Source organism: Amphiura filiformis, chromosome 6 (assembly GCF_039555335.1).
Source record: "Amphiura filiformis chromosome 6, Afil_fr2py, whole genome shotgun sequence".
NCBI classification, from domain to species: Eukaryota; Metazoa; Echinodermata; class Ophiuroidea; order Amphilepidida; family Amphiuridae; genus Amphiura; species Amphiura filiformis.
The window spans coordinates 66423744-66445469 of record NC_092633.1 but is presented as its reverse complement, the minus strand read 5'-3'; the positions used below and the strand labels follow the sequence as shown (position 1 = coordinate 66445469).

The 21726-nt window shown below is 34.9% G+C and overlaps 1 long non-coding RNA gene across 1 annotated transcript in view; it reads left to right on the top strand.

The window, feature by feature from the left end:
* The window catches only part of LOC140155859 (uncharacterized), a 41457-nt gene that overhangs the window by 11024 nt on the left and 8707 nt on the right, over positions 1-21726 (top strand). The window contains exons 2-3 of the long non-coding RNA XR_011859437.1: positions 3483-3889; positions 14777-14856. This is a non-coding gene — a long non-coding RNA (uncharacterized lncRNA). The remainder of the gene's footprint in view (positions 1-3482; positions 3890-14776; positions 14857-21726) is intronic.

The following is a 21726-nucleotide window of genomic DNA, read 5'->3' as shown; positions in this document are numbered from 1 at the left end:
TGTTTTCACTTCTTTGTCATTTTGAAAATTCGACCTACGCCCATTTAAATGCCTGTTATTCTGCTTCTAGGTCGCAGTGGATCCAAAGAGAGATCAAAATGTGCAAAATAAGTAACATTGCACCAAATGTAAACACACACTTTTCTTAAGTGTTGGTTTAAAATATACGGGTTCTTTTCCAAGTGTAAAGATGCTTTTTATGCGCAGTATACTTTACGCATCTGCAACTGTCGCCACTAAGCACCAAAATGTACTGAAATTCGTAATGAGAAACTATTTCTTGAACCGTCAGTGGTTGTGTGTTTTAGTAACTCGAGGTTACCCGACCCAATACAGATAAGACAGGCTGTCTTCTTCATGTTTTTGATCTATTACGATTCAAACATTATTTTAATAGACGAGATATGAAGCTAAATGAGAATCATGCACGTATCCACTCATACCGAAGAGCGATTTGTTTCATATACATGTTTTATAGGATATGATCTACATGTAGTCTTATTGCCTAATTAAACCCTGGCCTGCATCAATGCAGTGTGGTCATTGTAAACATCCCTTATTGGGAAAGTTACCGTCATTAATCCCTTTTCCTGCCCCAACTTCTTTATTTGTTTTCAGTTCTTTGCATTAATATCCCCAAAACCTTTAAAAAAAAGTTGAATCACTTGTTTTACAAATTCATTTGGAATGGGGGTAACGATAGAGTCAAGGGGGACATTTTATGTAATGATTTCGAACATGGTGGGCTTCGCATGTTTGATCCTCTTGTGTTTTCTCAGGCTCAAAAATTTATTTGGATTAAGCACTTGCTTGACCCTTTAGTTTGGTTCTTTTTCGGGCATTTTCATGCTTTTCACAGGAGTTTTTTTGTGGCTTACATCTCTGTCGTGTGTCTTTTTCCCCACCAGTCCCAAGTATAGGGAATAATAATAATAAAAAACATTCTTGTTTTGTTTGTTTTGGTTTTTTTGGGGGGAGGGATCAAAGTGAGTCATTGTTATCAAATTCACTTCAGAATTCAAGTATAAAACTAAACCTTAGTAAAGTTGAACAAGAAGTAACAAGCCATATTCATATTAAAAAATAAACGTCAAAATTTTGACATTGTCCATACTTAGATAGTGTGAGAATAAGCACATAAATTTAGAACAGAATAATATTGCACGAAAAATAAATGAATGTATAGCAACTGTTATAAAGGCAGACACAAGTATCAAACAGTCTAGGTGTGGTTGATGTCAGTGTCAAAATCAAAATATTTGGTTAACGTGTTCACACCATGAAGCTGTTGGTTATAGGCAGATTTTTTCACGATTCACAATGACACCTTTTTTACGGCCGTAACCACATTTTGTATAATTATGCTCTGACATATAAAAAGCATCTTTACGATTGGAAAAGAGATTATAATTTTAATTTAAACAGTAATTGGGTAAAGTTGTGTGTGCAATCGATGCAATATCTTAGCTGCACATTTTGATACCTCTTTAGATCTGCAGTGAACTCTTGAATCATATCAAAGTTATAAGTATTTTAAATGGCGAAGGGTCGAATTATGAAACTGACATACAATCTGGTCTATACAAAGAGAAAAGGTTCCAACAAGCGGAAGAATAAGGCATAACACACTTTGTTTTAGTTTATTTAATTCTTTTGTTTCAGTTCTTTCGTTTCCTTCAGTATTTGTGTGTGATCACCATTATTTTTCACAGCGATATCGCATGTTCCTGAATCGTCTGATTTGTCCTTGATCAGCTGATTCCACTGCCTGAGAAGAATGCGGCGCAAACCTACGGTGTCGGAATTGATATTCTTATTTACCATATTACCTTCCTCTTTAGGATGTTCCAAAGTTCTCCTCGGGAATGATCTAAACAGTACTCCTTGAACTTGAAGGTCAGTTTAGCCTCTCTATACCCGCTTGGTCTTGACTTTGTCATCAGTGATCCGGCCGGGTTGTGGTGATGCCGATTTTCGTTGATGCTGAGCAGTAAATCCTCTTCCAATAACGATCAAATCGGTTTTCAAATCCCCTCTTCACTTGCAGAAAAGAAAACTTGAAGCAAAGACATATGCTTCAATAAAGATTGACTGAAAAAACGGTGTTTATTTTTTCACTTTTTTTTTTTTTCATTTTGTCTCTTTGTATTGGCCAGATTGTCATTTTGAAAAATTCGACCTACGTCCATTTAAATGCCTGTTATTCTGCTTCTAGGTCGCAGTAGATCCAAAGGGAAATCAAACTGTGCAAAGTAAGACATTGCATCAAATGAAAACACACATTTTCCTCAATTGTTGGGTTTAAAATATATGGGTTCTTTTCCAAGTGTAAAGATGCTTTTTATGCGCAGTATACTTTACGCATCTGCAACTGTCGCCACTAAGCACCAAAACGTACTAAAATTCGTAATGAGAAACTTTTTCTTGAACCGTCAGTGGTTGTGTCTTTAGTAACTCGACCCAATACAGAAGACAGACTGTCTTCTTCATGTTCTTGATCTAGAAGAGAAATTAAGCTAAATGAGAAGCATGCATGTATCCACTGATACCGTATAGTGATTCGTTTCATACATTTATTACAGGATATAGTCTGATTGCATAATTAAACCATGGCCTGCTTCAATGCAGTGTGGTCAACCATTGTAAACATTCGTGTGGTTTTTTTTGGTGTTTTTTTTTTTGGTGGGGTCCAAGTATTTTACATGTTGGTGGGCATCATGTTTGCTCTATGTTATAGTGATGAATGTGCATGAAGCGCGATTTATTTTTTTAATTGTACACTATTGGTTCAAAATGAAGGTGAAATTTTGCTGAAGGGTATTTAAGTTCTCCAATCCCTCACCACATTATGGTAGTGGCCCAAAAGCTCACTGATTCGTAAGACCATGTTGTTTCGTTGGCTAACTAACACGAATTCCATCTACCTAGCATATGCTTGAGCCAACCGTGAAATAATTGTAAGATGGTGTTACAAAAAACAGAAAAGTGGTAGCCTCCATTCAGTCTGTCATGACCATAATTATATTAAAGTAGTAAGTATGCTGGTACAATTTATTTCAATGATTTTCCCTACTGCATTCCAATAAAAGAAATCAACTCATTATGTTCTCATGGAATACAAATCAACAATATCGAAGCTAACCATTACTCCCACAGAAAGTCGCTGCCTATAATGTTGCGATCTTGTGATGCTATAGATATCAATTAGCATGATTAGGTTGAATCTGACGACCTCGTTTGAAACTTCCGTATGTTTGATTCAAAGCGTCACTCAACTGCAGTGATTCCACATTAAAATCCGCGTGACTAACTATTACAGTCACAAAGTTATCACGCACTTGGCATTTACACAGCGTCCATCCGATCCAAACACACACCGATACATATTCGGTTGACACTATGTGATCTGCTGAGCCTAGATTATGTGATGATGATGATGATATACTAGCTTAATGGATTTGAATTACATTTTTGTGTTTCAGGTTCTCTGGATAGATCCGTGGATTTGACCTTGGAGCAGCTTGACATTTTTGCGCATCATTTAGAAAACTTCTTCTCAAGCATTCCATAAGGAATCACATTTGTGCATCACCAACAAATAACAACCAAAGACTAAAATGTACAGACACATATTGCTGTCAACTTTAATCATTCTACTTATTGCTGTTTTGGCATCAGAAGCAGTGAACTATTGGCAAGTTAGAAATGGTGTCAACACTGTCAAACAACGTGATAGCAACAAAGCACTACCAATGAGACATTTTTGGGCTCGAGGTGGAAATCACAGGGAACTTGGAGTGGACCGCGGAAATGAAGACTACATCAACCCATTTGTAAGAAGGCAACTTGAAGCACCCAATGCACCTCAAGATTTTGGTTTAAAATACAGGTAGGAGAAGCATCTTTTAAACTTTTAACTCGTATCGTCCGGTTTGTTTTCTGCTATAGGACGTAATCAAAGCACACAATCGCCTAGTACCCACTATCTCCAACTCTCTCTCTCTCATAATTAACCACCCCATACAATATGCATACAAATACAAGCTCTCATACATACAACACAAACAAATAAACAAATACCACATATATACATAACACTAACAAATACAAACACCTTATACATATATAACACAAACAAATTCAAACTCCCAATACAACAACATAAACAAATACAAGCGCTCATACATACAACACAAATACATACAAACACCCCATACATATAACACAAACAAATACAAACACCCAAAACATTCAACACAAACAAATACAAACACCCCATACATACAACACAAACAAATACAAACACACATACATACAACACAAACACATACATATAACACAAACAAAAACCAAACACCCCATACAAAAACAACACAAACAAATGCAAGCACCCCACAAATGCAAGCACCCCATACATACAACACAAACAGATACAAACACACCATACATATAACACAAACAAATACAAACACCCCATACATACAAAATAAACAAATACAAACACCACATACATACAAAATAAACAAATACAAACACCACATACATACAACACAAACACATACATATAACACCATACATATAACACAAACAAATACAAACACCCATACATACAACTCAAACAAATACAAACACCCCATACATATAACACAAACAGAAACAAACACCCCATACATACAACACAACACAAACACCCCATACATACAACACAAACAAAAACAACAATACATACAACACCAACAAATACAAACACCCCATACAAACAAATACAAAACCCCATACATACAACAAAAACAAAACACAAACAAGCTACACATACAACATAAAAAAATACAAACAAGTTATACATACGAGTACAATGCAAACAAACTTGTCCGTGTCTTGACCCTCACTGATGTCATGGTAAGACAGGAAGGAACTTGTAATATAATAAAATAACAGCTGTCAATCTTTCATGTCAAAAATAATAAAAATTTAGAAATTTGACGTCTTCATTCTCGAATTAATGTCAACCCAAAGATAAGTCCCACCTTTGCAATGACATGACATTGTTTGTTCGCTTTAACCATATGCATTTTAACAGTACTTTTGAAGACTATTACCGATATTATTTATATTCAAAGCATAATGGAAAAAAGAAAAGAGAACAGTAAATGAACTACAGTTTGTCAACCCTGAAGTACAAACTGACAACACTGGCAGTCGCGTATACAGCGCGTAAACAGTGCGCAGTGATGCGTCTCTGCTGAGGTATGCGTGTCTTCAAAGTCGGCACAATGTGTGCGTCCGCGTCGGTTCTTTGTACTTCAGAGTAGACTGATCGTACCAACACAAGAACAATTATAGAAATCCATGCGGACAAAATGGTTATCTGTTGATCTTTCCATTCAACCATATCCATTATTGATTTTCAACAATTCTTATGGATTTCTCCTTGCACTTCATTTGCGATGTAGTTCATATATATTATTTCTTGCAAATAATATTTATTTGTTTAAATTTATAAAAGCAGAAAACGCGCCAATTGTAACGCAGTCGATACCGATTGACAGACTAATGTTTCTTTTTATCATTCTGTCTTATGCATAATCATGATAATTAATGAACAGATAGTGATTTACCAACGGTGTCCGTTCTCATGCAGGGCTTTCGAATATTAACACTAAAAGAAGAATTACCTTGTTCTCAAAGATATCATTCAAGTTAACGTTGTCATGGTTATCAGGGCTTTCGAATATTAACACTAAAAGAAGAATTACCTTGTTTTCAAAGATATCATCCAAGTTAACTTTGTCATGGTTATCAGGGCTTTCGAATATTAACACTAAAGGAAGAATTATCTTGTTTTCAAAGATATCATTCAAGTTAACTTAAACTTTGCCATGGTTATCAGGGCTTGCGGATATTAATACTAAAAGAAAAGAAGAATTACCTTGTTTTCAAAGATATCATGCAAGTTAACTTTGTCATGGTTATCAGGGCTTTCGAATATTAACACTAAAAGAAGAATTACCTTGTTTTCAAAGATATCATCCAAGTTAACTTTGTCATGGTTATCAGGGCTTTCGAATATTAACACTAAAGGAAGAATTATCTTGTTTTCAAAGATATCATTCAAGTTAACTTAAACTTTGTCATGGTTATCAGGGCTTGCGGATATTAATACTAAAAGAAAAGAAGAATTACCTTGTTTTCAAAGATATCATTCAAGTTAACTTTGTCATGGTTATCATGGCTTTCGAATATTAAAACTAAAAGAAGAATTACCTTGTTCTCAAAGATATCATTCAAGTGTTGGCAGATAAACAAGCAAAGTAGATTTAAACTAACTGTCATTCAACACAAACAGATATTGAGATATTTACCTCAATATTTCGATGTGTACAACACACATCCTCACCAGGAGGGGCTCCATTGATGAACTGATGGAGTTGAATGTCCTGCTCTCGACCTTTGATGTCCTTATCATGGCTTTCGAATATTAACACTAACAGAAGAATTACCTTGTTCTCAAAGATATCATTCAAGTAAACTTTGTCATGGTTATCAGGGCTTTCGAATATTAACACTAAAAGAAGAATTACCTTGTTCTCAAAGATATCATTCAAGTAAACTTTGTCATGGCTATCAGGGCTTTCGAATATTAACACTAAAAGACGAATTACCTTGTTCTCAAAGATATCATTCAAGTAAACTTTGTCATGGTTATCAGGGCTTTCGAATATTAACACTAAAAGAAGAATTACCTTGTTCTCAAAGATATCATTCAAGTAAACTTTGTCATGGTTATCAGGGCTTCCAAATATTAACACTAAAAGAAAAATGACCTTGTTCTGAAAGATATCATTCAAGTTAACTTTCTCATGGTTATCAGGGTTTCAAATATTAAAACTAAAAGATGAATTTACCTTGTTCTCACAGATATCATTCAAGTTAACTTTGTCATGGTTATCAGGGTTTTCGAATATTAACACTAAAAGACGAATTACCTTGTTTTCAAAGATAACATTCAAGTTAACTTTGTCATCGTTATCAGGGCTTCCAAATATTAAAACTAAAAGAAAAATGACCTTGTTCTGAAAGATATCATTCAAGTTAACTTTGTCATGGTTATCAGGGCTTTCGAATATTAACACTAAAAGAAGAATTACCTTGTTCTCACAGATATCATCAAGTTAACTTTGTCATGGTTATCAGGGTTTTCGAATATTAACACTAAAAGAAGAATTACCTTGTTTTCATAGATATCATCAAGTTAAAATTGTCATGGTTATCAGGGTTTCAAATATTAAAACTAAAAGATGAATTTACCTTGTTCTCACATATATCATTCAAGTTAACTTTGTCATGGTTATCAGGGCTTTCGAATATTAACACTAAAAGAAGAATTACCTTGTTCTCACAGATATCATTCAAGTTAACTTTGTCATGGTTATCAGGGTTTCAAATATTAACACTAAAAGAAGAATTACCTTGTTCTCACAGATATCATCAAGTTAACTTTGTCATGGTTATCAGGGTTTTCGAATATTAACACTAAAAGAAGAATTATCTTGTTCTCAAAGATATCATTCAAGTTAACTTTGTCATGGTTATCATGGCTTCCGAATATTAATACTAAAAGAAGAATGACCTTGTTCTGAAAGATATCATTAAAGTTAACTTTGTTATGGTTATCAGGGCTTTCGAATAATATTATTAACACTAAAAGACAAATTACCTTGTTCTCAAAGATTATCATTCAAGTTTAAACTCTGTCATGGTTATCAGGGTTTCCGAATATTAACACTAAAAGAAGAATTACCTTTATCCGTGGATGTTGTACTCGTATTCGCGTATAAACCACTGCATAGATTAATGAGAGTTGATGCTTCTTCTTATTGTACCTTATACCACTCATTTTGTTGTTTGTTCTTTGAATAAAAAGTATGAAGTCAAAAAACGAAGATGCATGCATGTAATTTAGCTCAATTTATTAAGCAGTCAAGTTTAACTTATAGTTCAATCGATAAGGCGTTCGACTATGGTGCGAGAGGTTGCGGGTTCGAACCCTTGTGGTGCCTAGTAGTACGCTCTCGTGGAAAAATTGAGTTAGTTTGAAATTCCCTTGGACAAGCAATTTACTGCTAATTGTCTCGTTATAACCCGTACGAAACTCGGGGAGCTGATCCTGGTTGCGAAGGTTATTGTGGAATGTCTAGGGTGTGCGCTCTTGAAGCAGCAAAGTCCAAGAATTGTTGTTATAAATGGTTTGTGGAATGATGTGGGGCCGAAGTGGTCAGCGACAAGTGTGCTGAGGCTTGTGGATCAACGTCTAGGCGTTGTGCATGTGCGTAGCGCACTATAAATCACTGCGCTTATTTTTTAAATTGAAAATGACATGGAAATTATGATGGTGACGAAAACTATGTCTCTGACAATTTTCCACCCGTTAATGAGGTTTTGTAATGTGCTACTATTTGCTGAAGCTCTACTATGGCAAAATATTGACCAAACTTTACGGGGCAGTATACTATCAATCCGATATACATGCCTTTTACATATAAAGTATTTTCCGACAATTCTCATTCGAACAACCATGTCAGCCATGCAACTATCCACCCTTATTCTCACGATTCATTATTCCTGAAGCATATATATTTTCAAAAGATTCACTATCTTGCAGATTCATTCCGCAAGTTTGTAACCATTCAGGCTCAATATTAATTATTTCGAATGTATACAACTTCCTGTATTACAAATTACCATCCTTCCGTATTAAACTTTTGAAACAATTTGTAAATTTGTTTTGAAGATTTCACTCAGTTCACGTGTACTTATTTAGGAAAAATTGAAATAGCAAAAATTAGAAAAAGAAGTCGCGCTTAACAAAATATAGGATTTTATTAACGTGGCTAATGACAATGCAAGCATAGATAATGTTTGAATAATAATTACGGATTCAACGATATTGTTAATTGGGCTATTCCAGAAAATAAATGCACACCCCCATAGATGAGTAACTTTTCAATAAAAGAAATGTCCGGATTTCCAAGTCTGCTTTCTAAAAAACAACTGGAATTCCATTTGCCAATGTCACTTGAAAAAGCTTGGAAATCCAATTAAGTGAATGAAAAATCACGGAAATGTCCAAATGAAGTCTCAAATTGTGGATTTCTGATTTTGAACTATTTTTCTGCTAGATTTTTTGCCGTTGGACGCTTTAAAATCTGGATTTCCAACAGTCACGACTGGACAAAAGTCCGAAAGTCCGAACTCCTCTACAGGGGTGTGCATCTATTTTCTGGAATAGCCCATTACAGGAAGCTATACTGTAGAAGACAGAATAACCAGCATCCTATATTATTACAATACCCTCGTAAGGTATGAGACAACCAAGTTTCCTCAAATTTTGCTGATATTATATAAAAAAATATGCAGAAACGCGCGTAAAATCACAAGATACAATATGACAAAGCTAGTGCGAGTCATTAGCTAAAGGTATACACTAAGTAGTTTAATGCTATTCGCTAAGTCTGCCTTCAATAAAACAAGAGATGTACCAAGATGATTAGACTCGTTTGTCAAATTATGAATTAGCTTCGACGAAGACACATTAATGAAGCATTAATCAAAGCTATTCCTACGCACGTAGTCCCACATTTTTGCTATTCAATCAATCTTTATTATAAAAACATATAAAGAAGGAACATATAAGCCCAGGACACGAGCTGGAAAACCCAACTCAGGCAGGGTTAGACAAAACAACATAAAAAAAACCGGTTAAATGTAATATAGAGTACATATTTATATATATATTATTATTAATTAAGTAGGCCTAATTATAAATTACAATAACATAATTATGTGATGCGGCACATCAAAAGGGGGAACTTAACAGGTGAAGTCAATTTTGAGTTCAGTATTTCTGCTTCAAAAGCATCGTGCAAGCTTTTTAAAATGACACTTCATTAATATTTTTGCTAAAATTGATAAAGGCATTCATATTTTATATTATATAAGTGTTAAAACATCCCAAAGTCTTGTTATTTTGCTTATTTTTCGGTCTATCTTAATCTAAATCTTGAAAAGCATTTTGCCGCAAAGTCACCCCTTTTTATGTGCTGCATTAAATCTAGTTTATCGATGCGTCAAATTGTCTTTCTCCGTCGTTTCATCTTTGAATTTCTGCAAGCTCAAGAGTATACATGGTATAAGGGAATGAATTCCAGCCATGTTGTTTAACTGTAAATGTTATTAACAAAATAAAGTTAGCATTCCGCCCTGAATTCAGACAAAGGTAGCTTATCAGATTAAAATCAGATCGAATGTTACAATTCCGGAAGCTTCCGGATGCATGTATAATCAATATTGTTCGAGGAGTGAGGTTGTAGTCTGGTTTTGTTCTATTTTTATATCAGGCGAGAACCTGCATCATCGGACGAAAAAGGAATTTCACTTCTTGCAATGATTCGATTGAAAAAGCAATTTTAGTGAAAGTTTTGAAAATCCATCATTTCAAAAAAAGAATTATTTCTATGAAAAGGGCTAGTTGATTCAGAAACGCACCACCTTCAGAATCCGTCTTAAATCTCGCCTCTTCCCAGATTGTAGTTTTCTGTCTTCCAGTATTTTATCTGCTGTTTCCTTGTCTATACTTAAAGGCGCTCTATATAAATCCCATTTTGTATGTTTATGTTTTATTTAAGAACAACACGTCTTTAAGGGGTTGTTTGGAATGACAGGTGAGTCAGGGGTCAAAAACAAAATTTTTACCTTTTTGACCTCAGCACATGTGTATGTATGATCTGCCATACAAAAATTAAAAAAGCAATACCTCAAAGTATCATTTTTTAATGTTTTTTTTTATAATCACGCTTTTCTACAAATTTCATCTGTTTGTATTGGGGGCGTGTCTGTTGCCAGGTAGGCCTACATGACAGCATAGACACACGTTACAACCTTGAATAATAATACAGAATGACGTTATATTCTTCTTAACCTATCTTAGAACTGCCTATTATTTCAATTGTTATACTGTTCTGGTTGGTTTATTGCATATACTGTATAGAAATTATGCAATATGACGTCGAGCATGACAGAGTCATCTTCATTCAAATAAAATTCAGGTACCCGTAAGGTACCACGGAGCAATTCGCACGATAATACAATAAAACAGATGAAAGGTATGAATGGTTGTGGAATCGAATTGCAGACCTGTCCCTCTGTCACCTTAGAACTGCATCTCGTAGGCAATGGTAGGTAATAAACCAACCGGAACGATATAACAATTGAAATAACAGCATGTCTTGGTCTCAATTCAAGATGTGCAATTTGGACACACCTACTCGTTGGCTGATTTATACTTCAACAGTTCCTCAAAGTGATATCAGAAAAGCCACTATCTCATTGTTCATTGGCCCGCAGTATGCATCGCCCCGGGCACTCAACTTTAGAATTGATGGGTATATGTGCCTACATTTTGTACAAGCGTCGCGAAGTAGGCGCATATCAGTACAAAACGTTGGGGTTTTTTATAAAAAAAGGGTCAATTATGTACAATCAAAATGAAAAAGGGGTCATTGGGTATAATATTTTGAAAACTGAAGGTGCCTGGTCATCGGGTATAGTAGGCTTCAAAAGAGGGGCATATATTGACAGGCACATACCGTCACCTCTAAAGTTGATGCCCCCGGGTGCTCGCATTATATTTTGTTCATGGCTCGGCTTTTAAAACTCCCACACATCACAATAAGGCTATTGAAAAGTGTATAGAATAGCTAATGATAGACTGGTCCCTGCGATTAGTCGCGGACCCGAGCGACAATATAGTAAACACATCGAGTTTATAACACAAGTGACAGTAGTCGTGAATTATGGAGGGTTTCATTGAACTTCTACCAGCAAAATATGGAATAATACTAACACAAGACACCAATCGAGATGATGATACCAGCCATAATGGAAGGCTTGTATTTGACCTTCTTATGAATCCAATTTCGTGGCGAGAAGTTAAAAAGGTAATGTATATTTCAAGAAAGTTGGGTTCAAAAATTCCGTATCAGCTCGTATCATCAATTCCGTAAATATGGCGTATAGAGGCACAACTTGACAATAAACTGAACTATTTAAACGTAAAGGACGCACTGGATACACATAAATTTGTGTTTCCTTGCTGGCGGAATAGTTGTAAAACTCTTTTTTGTTTTTTTGTTGGACAATTTATGAATTATGATTGGCAAAATAGCGAAAGGAAATAGACTTTTCCAACCATGTAAAACTACACTGGGTTGTTGACATGGTCGACATACATTAAGACATACGCATGTTCCTAAAGTAGGAGGTAAGTACTATAATTAATTGTTTAAAGTGCTCAACATACCAGCAAAAAGTCATAGGGTCATCAGAGTACAGGGACTTTGTGAAATACTGGGTACAAAAATAAAGTGCGTGAGCCGATATGCAACATCAAATATAAAAGCCGATTTACATAATTTCCCATGACCTTACAGAAGTGATCGTGCTCAAATATAAAACTATAGAGTTTGGTCCTTGATATGCACCATCAATTGTGTACTTGTGATCAATATTGCTAGGCAAACAATCACAGCAAACATGCCAAAATCCTCCCATTTCTCCTCCATTTACACACATATAAACCCATCCCTTAACCCACTCGCTACTTGAACAACAGTGCTAGTACCAAACCATGCCTGCCATGCAGCTTAAAACAATAATTTCATTCCATCATATAATGCATAATTGCTTCTATCCCAGATGACATTAAGTCCTAGCCTAAACACAACGTTACCCATACGACGTACCTTAAACCAGAGAAGATGAGTTCTTTTCTATTCTCACACTCATAGAAATGACTTGTTCGCCTTGTTGGTGCAATTCAAAAGTAGTAAGTTTGGACAACTCAAAAATAGTGTAAAAGTTGCCAAAACAAAATTTATTTTAGTTATCCGAACTTTAAAAATGCTGAAAAAGCTCAAAAAGTTCCGTCAACTAATCAACTTTGTTGGCATTACTTAAAAAGTTGACGTAAGTCGTTGCGTCAACTTTTTAAGTAATGCCAACTTCTGAATTCAAGTTCAAAGAACCAATTAGTTGAGTTATTGTAACTCAACATGTAAGTTGATGTAACTCGTTCATATTAAGTTACTGGTACTTATTGTTTTGAGTTATTCCAATTTGGTACTTTGTTACTTAATTCACGTAATTGGATCATTTTCTGCACAATTAGCAGTATTCAAATATTTATTTTTGTAATCAGTGCAAAATGTTGTATACTATAGCACACCTCATGAAAATTATGCTAACCTAGGCTACTTTCATTTTCTGAGTTGTAACAACTCAATAAAGTAAATGCAAATGAGTGCGACCAACATAATGATATCGAGTCAGCTTTACTCAAAATTGTACGCGTTGGCATTACTCGGAAAGTTGACGCAACGACTTAAGTCAACTTACTATGTAATGCCAACGAACAATTTCTATGAGTGCATCTTCTCTGCTTAAACTTAAACAAACTTCGCAATGTCACTTTATTTTTTAATACTCCATCTACCATCGGGGTGACCACATACATGTATTACAAGTTGTCATGATATAGTCAGAGGCCATACATATTCCAGATGATGGGTCAACGATTAAAATACAAAATTAGATTAGATGATCTTGTGCAGTCATAGTTGTTTATGTTAACCTTGTGGTATTCGGCTGTCGTGAACAAGCTCACTAGGTAGGTTATGCTACAGGCAATGTTTGCCTAAATGAGATATTAGTATTACCATCGACTTGACTGAATGAGATATTAGTATTACCATCGATCTAACTGAAAACGGGTGAAATATGACATATTGTTTAAGGCACTTGTAACCAATTATAGATCTGGTACAATATAATTTCGTAAGCATATTTGATTTTCTATGGTTAAAAGAATCTAAACTCCTCAACAAAAGGTTGGAAAGATTTTTTCCAAGTAACTATATCTCATATTATTTATGACATGTTCATATCGTGTTGCATATCAATGGTGGCTACTTTATTCCACATTTAAAACAATCAGCTTTTTCACTACTGAGTATACACGTCTTGTGAATGTATTGGGGTCTCAAACTGAATGTGTGAATTGACCATTATGCTGTGCCTAGCCTCAAACAACACTAGTCACTACCTCAAAAGCGGGTGGAAAAACCATATGCGACCACAATAACAGGCGCATCCTTCTCTTACTGCTCACCTGTCTGGTCACACGTTGCTGTGGTTGTATTGGCTCTTCTGGCACGCAAAGTACAACCAAGCTGGTCCTACAAGTGTTCAATCGGTTGCGGGGGCGAGCGTTGTCATCTTGGAGGATTGCATTAGGTCCCAGATTGAGAAGATATGGGATTATATCTTGCTGCACAGAATAATGGTCAGTTTGGCACATTCTGTTAGAGACTCCACTACATTCACAAGACGTGTATTCAGGCGTGAAAAAGGTAATTGTTTCAAATGTGGTGTCATTGTAAAGGGGAATAAAGTAGCACGATATGAACATGTCATAAAACAATACAGAAGCTTGAAAAAACTTTCCAAACTTTTGCTGAGGAGTTTATTTACCTTAGTCAGTCGATACTAGACGCGGACGTAAGAATGACAACATACACAATGATATAAATACATAAATTTCTTGTCATCTAACAGTAAAAATGTTAAGAGGTAGTAACCATCACGATAAAGTGCTTTATCAAAGGGAAACTACGCTGATGATCGATCATAATAAATCACTTTATTTATTTTTCTGTTTTAGATTCAGAAAGAGGCCTGACTGGAACTGGGATGATTTAATCTAATTTATATTGCCTTATAACTACAATTTATAATTCCAAGGTACGTGCTATAGTATAAAAAGTTCACTTCTCTTCAAACGCATGTAATTCTTTGTAAGTAATTTCTTCTAAATAAGTTTCTACCGCATGTTTGCAGAGGGAAAGAAGATCCCGACTTTCAAAAAATGACTTCACCAAATGATTCTGAAGCCCCTAAACAACAAAGACTCTGTTATCATCACTACTGGCATAAGATGGAAAAAGCTAAAAAGACAAAATTATTATCATTAAATAGTAATTCTCTTCATGATTGGTAGATAATACGTGTATTGCATTTATAATGGAAGAGTGCATTAATTGGCAAATGCTGTATTAAAGTAGGATCTACGAATATCTTGCATGTATTGGGTTGAGTTCTTTGGCATGTTGCATCTAATCATTTACTTAATGTTTACTTGCTCTGCACGTATACATAATAAGGGTATATAAATGCATCTTTTACTAGTTTAATGCATTATGATGCATCTAGACAAACCTGATGACAATATGGCAAACAGGATGTCTAACAAACAATTCGGTAAGGGATGCAATAAGTCATCTTCTCTTGTGTTGATGACGTTACCAAACTTCTGGTTCCTTTTGCACAAAAGTGGCGTAATGACCGAGGGCAGGGGAAACCTTCTCTTCTGACTCGAAATATGGGTATAACATTAACAACATTTTGTTATTTATAACGTCTTTTTGGCATCTTTATCTTACAAAAATTAATATAATTTTTAGCATTGAATTTGCAATTTTTCAAGTGCTGCTCGCGAATTCATATACTTCTCTGTTTAAAATAGCAGATAAAACTGATGGATATAATAATTCTTAAATAGATCTTTTCTCAAATTTTTGTTGGCGCAAGTTAATCTGGTATAGAATATTAGGCCTATCATAAAGCACATGATTTCTGCGATGGTATTTGTCTGAGCCGCAGCAGAGACAATTTCCCCAAAGTGGCGACTGTTTTATTTGAAGTTATTTATCTCATTTAATTATTAGATCAATTATTTAAAAATAAAACGCACTTGGATGAATATGGTAAAGCGGTTCTTAATATTAGGAAAAATACTTCTTGAAGAAATCTGAAATGAAATGTACAGCCAAAGCATTCCAGGACTCGCTTGTTTTAATGACGTAAATAATGTTTTATAAGTGTCTTCAAGGAAATTCGAACACGATTAACTAGAGGAATTTGGTGTATATGCAAGAGAGTGTTTACCAATATCTAGTTATTTGCTGTATAGATACTTAGCTAGTCGCCCAAAGCGTGAAATCACTTAATTCTACCTCTAAGAACCTCTCGAAGATGTGAAATGTCGCAATATGAATATACCGCTGTGATTATGCCTTTTCCTTTTCTTGATTGAGGGGAAATCGGGGCCTTTCACAGTACTTCATTTAAGAACATACAATCACATCATATATAGGTTTTACTTAATTAAACCCAAAAATAATTTACTAAGTAGGAATTCTTGATGATGTACAGTATTTCCTACTAGTTCTTTACATATTATCTCATCGTATAAATGGAATAAGATTTTCTGTATAATGGGATATGATAGACAATTTATTTTACAAGGACGGGAATTGTTTACATTTTGAGGAGAAAATCAAGTTATGATGAATAATAATGGTAATAAAATATTAATACCACTTTGAATGTCATAATAACAAAATCAATATACAAATAACAATATGGTTTAATATCATAATCTTCATATAAATACAGAAAATACAAACATGATAAAATGTAAGTAATGATAACATTAAACTACAGCTTTGGCTTTAGCCTTATCGTTGTACTATATATTGCCGAATACCATAACTATACTAAACCGTCCACATCCCTTTGCGTTATTCTGTCTACAGAGGGCGTCGTTACTTTTTTTACAATGAAAACAGACCATGTAGACAATCTAGTCAATGTGACAATATCCCAGTTTGGATCGGCTATGTATTTTCCAGGTGTATATTAACCGTTTGTCCTTACAAACAAATTAAAAAACAGTCATGGAGTTCATCAGTGTCCTACCCAAACGGATTTAGAATGAAAAAATATTGTTTGGTGACATATTACAAATGTAAGTTATGTTTCTTTTCCTCCGATCCTAATGTCAATGAATAAAACAGTTTTCAACATCTTCACTTCAAATGATTACAATCAAAATTCTGTTGTGTATTTTTTACTTCTATAAATGAAACTTATTTACTTTGTCCATGTAACACTGACAGCAGCATTTCAGTGTTTTCACCTTTTAAAGAAAACAAATCATAAAACATTATAAATATTTAAAGTGTTAGCCTCTCGTAATAATACTGTATATTATACTTTTCTCGCTACACTTTATTGGGTCATCAATGCAGGAATTTCTTATTAACTCATCTCATTTGATGGAAGTAATTATATTATTTGTTATCAAGCTTCTTTCCTTTTTAAAAAAATATTATGTGTACAAGTATTATAGCTTCCGCATCGCATCGAATAACACCGGAGGCCGAAACGTCATTATGTAATGTGAACAGTGTTATTTTATAGTTGTAATAATAATTTCGACATCTGAAGAAGATTCCATTTTGAATTAGTATGCGCCTCAAAGTGAACCTGTTGACATACATAGAGAGGCTATTAACAGGTTTGGCGAGTTATTTCAGATGCTATAGCGTGATCCGGGAGCGTGATGCGTAATATTCGATTGTCATTATTGCAAGAAGCAATACTGAATTTGAAATTCACCATTTGGTGAAGTGTTGGTACCCAGATAACAAGGCTTTATTGGCCCAATATTGTTTTAATAGCATCTTATTCAATGATGGAGTGGTGGGCCTGGGTCAATCGCTACTCAGTAAAAATCCGCCCGGCATGGGCGTGTCTGTCAAATACGAGAAAACGAAAAGAGCGATTAATTGAGGCAGGATACTCGGATCCAGATACTACACCCTTGCAGAACAATAGCTACTATGTTAAGAAATTCAAACTTAAACGATGTGTGGATGAAGCTTTCAAACTTACACCTTTTATGGGTACACACCTGTAAATTCTTGCTCAATGACTAACTGTAGAAAAATGCTCCTTCTCAAACCTCATTTTCTTGATGTCAGATCTTCTCTGTACTTTAATTAAAAAAAAACTTACACTTTCTTCAAGTTTAATAGCTTGTGTGCCAGCTAACGTGGTTCTGAAATAGAACACATTTTATCGAATGTATCTGTTTTTCTAAGGTATTTCGTCACTTTGCCACTTTTCCATTTTCGAAATACTGATATTTTGTCCGGAAGATATCAACCTTTTGTAATCTCAATGGTTTTAATATATCGTTTATTTTTGTCTTATCTTGAATTGACATTTGGTTATTCTTTGTTTAATGATCAGCTTTATTTCAAATTTAAATTTCTGGCAAAATTAGTGACGTTCAAATCACAAAGCTTGAAATCTTCGTTAAGCCATTTTAATTCGAATAATGCTTCTCCATCGAGGCACTAGAGAATTCATTAATCTTTCCGTACTTGAACAGAGTTACACGCTTCTCCTCGAGTGCAATATGGAGGGAGAAAGAACCCATGCAGGACCATCTAAACTGTATCAAAACGATACACATCTGTTTTAAACAGTTAGGGGTCGTTCTATATTTATACAGTGGCATGAGAAATTTATTTTTCATTTAACACATAGCATTCCCTTTCGTAGTCCAAACAAATATTTCAGATTCTCTCCTCAAGGACTCACCCAATTTTCAGATTCCCCTAAAATCTACCAAAATATTAATCGGTACATTATTGACAAAACAAGCAATATAAATATCGTTAGATTCAGGGCTGTCAACTCTCACGCATTGGCCGTGAGTCTCACGCATTCGGTCACTTTCTCACGGTCTCACGCCAAGGTAGTAAAATCTCACGCCTAGGTAGTAAATCTCACGCAAAGAGCTGAAAAATTAGTAAAATCTCACGCATCGTCATGAATAATTTGTTGTTCCTACTCGGCAAAGCCTCGTTGAATGGAACAGTCCATATTTTTACCATTGTACTCATGAACTTTCAATATTTGTATAATGACAAAAATATCACAATAGCAAACATTTTTTCCCACGAAAGTACAATTTAGGACCAAATTTAAATGATGTCTATACACCGCCTACCAACCAATAGCATTTTTGTCTAAGTCATATTTTGTAATTTTGAGAACAAAGTACAACATATGGTTCAAGCATGCATTTAAACATATTTATTCACCAATCTTTGCATAAGAATAAATAATAATGACACAAATGAAAGGGAATAATCCGAAATAATTAGGGTGATTACGTAACTGATGCATGCTTGGACCCCGGGCTTGGACCACATTTTGTTCTAAAAATTACAAAAAATGGCAATTAGCGTAGCAGGCTGACGATATATAAAATATTTTTAATTTATCAAAGGGACATTTAAAATATTAAAGGGGCAAACAAAAAAGTGTGTAATGGTGAATCCAACGTGATGAGGACACATAATACATCAAGGATCAATAAATGATACAAGAGGATACCTTGAATATGAACAACTGGAAAGAAAAAGAGCAAGGAACGCCAACTCCACGTGGGGAAACAAGTGCACTAGAACAAGTGATGAAAATCACTGTGCACATACACATAAGTTCGATGGCCAAAAATTGCCAATTCCAGAGCCCACATAAGTATCAGGAAAACAGTACATCAAGTACACTGGAAGTGATGAAAATCATTGTGGACGTAGCAGACAAACAAAACCAAACAAACAGTTTTTTGTCTGTTTTTTTTTCTTCTTCTTTTTTTTTGTATTCAGAATGCAATAATTATGTCTGATGTGCTCTCATGTCCCACAAAAATATTGTGCAAACGTTGCTATCCTATCCACACTATCGAGATATTTTATCTCGATGGTCACACGCTATGATTATACCGTTGGGTGAGGACAAAATGTTGATTCAGCTATCAACTAGAGCATTTTGACCAAATAACTCTTTTTAAATACACTTTTTAATCTAGTGGCATTTTTCAAACTGGTTTTGTTACGCAATGTATGAGAGATAGTTAAGCAATTGCATTTTTAGTCACACAATTCACTAAAATACACGTTATCGTCACACTTTTCAAGACAAAAATATGTAGAGATATCGAAGTGTGTGTTTTCATAAATCTCCTTCCCTATCCCCTGAAAATCGTTTTTACGCCGATATTATGCATACTTTGGTATCTATCATAAGATTGCATCTGCCGACATCCGACCCATTGACTCACCGTTGAAAGAAACACCAGACATTACATAACTGCCTGGGTAATGACTTTTCCACTATGGGAATTATTTTTATTGCATGCATTTCTTTAAGACGTTTTGAGAAACAATACGTATAAGTTTGTATCTAAAACATCGCGATATAAACTGAGCTCAAAAAGAAACTTATAATTTTTTACAACTTGTGAATCACAAGGTCATATCTTAAAATACTGTCAATCAAAATGAACCAAAATTACACACAGGATTACCTTAATACTCTACTCAAAACACATGTCAGTAACCAAGCAGTTGTCCAACTGACACAACAGCAAAATGCACTGTCATGGGACAGCTTCCTGGACTTCCTTCACTTTCACAGCCCAACATTTCGCACCCAGGACAAAAAATCTGTGAGAATGCACACAAGATCCTTGCACAGATGATAAAACGGTGCTGCTTTCTGCTTTTCATACACTTTTTTCATGAAACAGGGCTGGGCTGTGAATGTGGTCCAGGAAGCTGTCCCATGTCAGTGAATTTTGCTGTTGTGTCAGTTGGATAACTGCTTGGTTACTGACATGTGTTAAGAGTAGAGTATTGAAGTAAATCTGTGTGTAATTTTGGTTCAATTTGATGGACAGGATTTCAAGATATGACCTTGTGAAAAATTATAAGTTTCTTTTTGAGCTCAGTTTAGAAAGCATTACAAGATATAGAGAAGTAATATTTTACAAAATAAGATTGATTTATTTCATGTGAATATCTCGCATGACCATGCAACGTGTGCGTAAGATATCAATTCAGGGATTTATATGCAAACTATTTCCGGCAACATATCACGTAAATGACCAATTCTGTCCTATAACCACGATAATATTGGTAAAGATTTCTAGCACAAAATATTCAATTAGTCCGATCAGCCTCGCGTTACGTTTATAGAATATCATAAATAATACCGGGGTACACATAAAAAGGAGTCTGTAAGGCGATAGCAAAAAGTAAAATAAATATTGAATATTTGATACTGAATTGCAATACGATTGAGGCTAATATACTGCATGTAATTTGATAATGAGTATGAATAATCCAACAGCACTTGGAATGCTAAAAAGTGACAAGCATGACTTGATAGCTCAATCACTTTACCTTTTTATATTTTACTTTAGGATATCAGAATGATCGTTTAAGGTGTCGCTAATGCTGTCCGCCTTTTTTGAATGGTTTAAACAACTTCTTAAAATTCAATGAATACTGAAAGCTAACGAATTACGATGAAGTAAATATGGTCAATTCTTGTGTTTAAGACGTTTTCTTCGTTGTTCTTGAGTATCTCTCTTGCTCATGTTCTAACTCTTGTCATGCTGATTACGTCCACAAGTACTGCTGTGGTCCTCGGCTGTGGTCCTCAAGAGATTTCGCCATCCATTCATCCCTATCTCTTGCCATTGATGTGGCAGCTGACATACTTCCATCGGTCCATTTCTTGATATCTTCAGCCCATGATTTAGTTGGACGTCTTTTTCGTCTGCACCCTTCCACTATTCCTTGAACAATCTGCTTTTCAATGACATCCTTTTTGTGACCGAAGTAGCGAAGCTTACTTTCTCTGATGATACTTCTCAAATATCCCGAGCTCGATATCAAATCTGTTCCA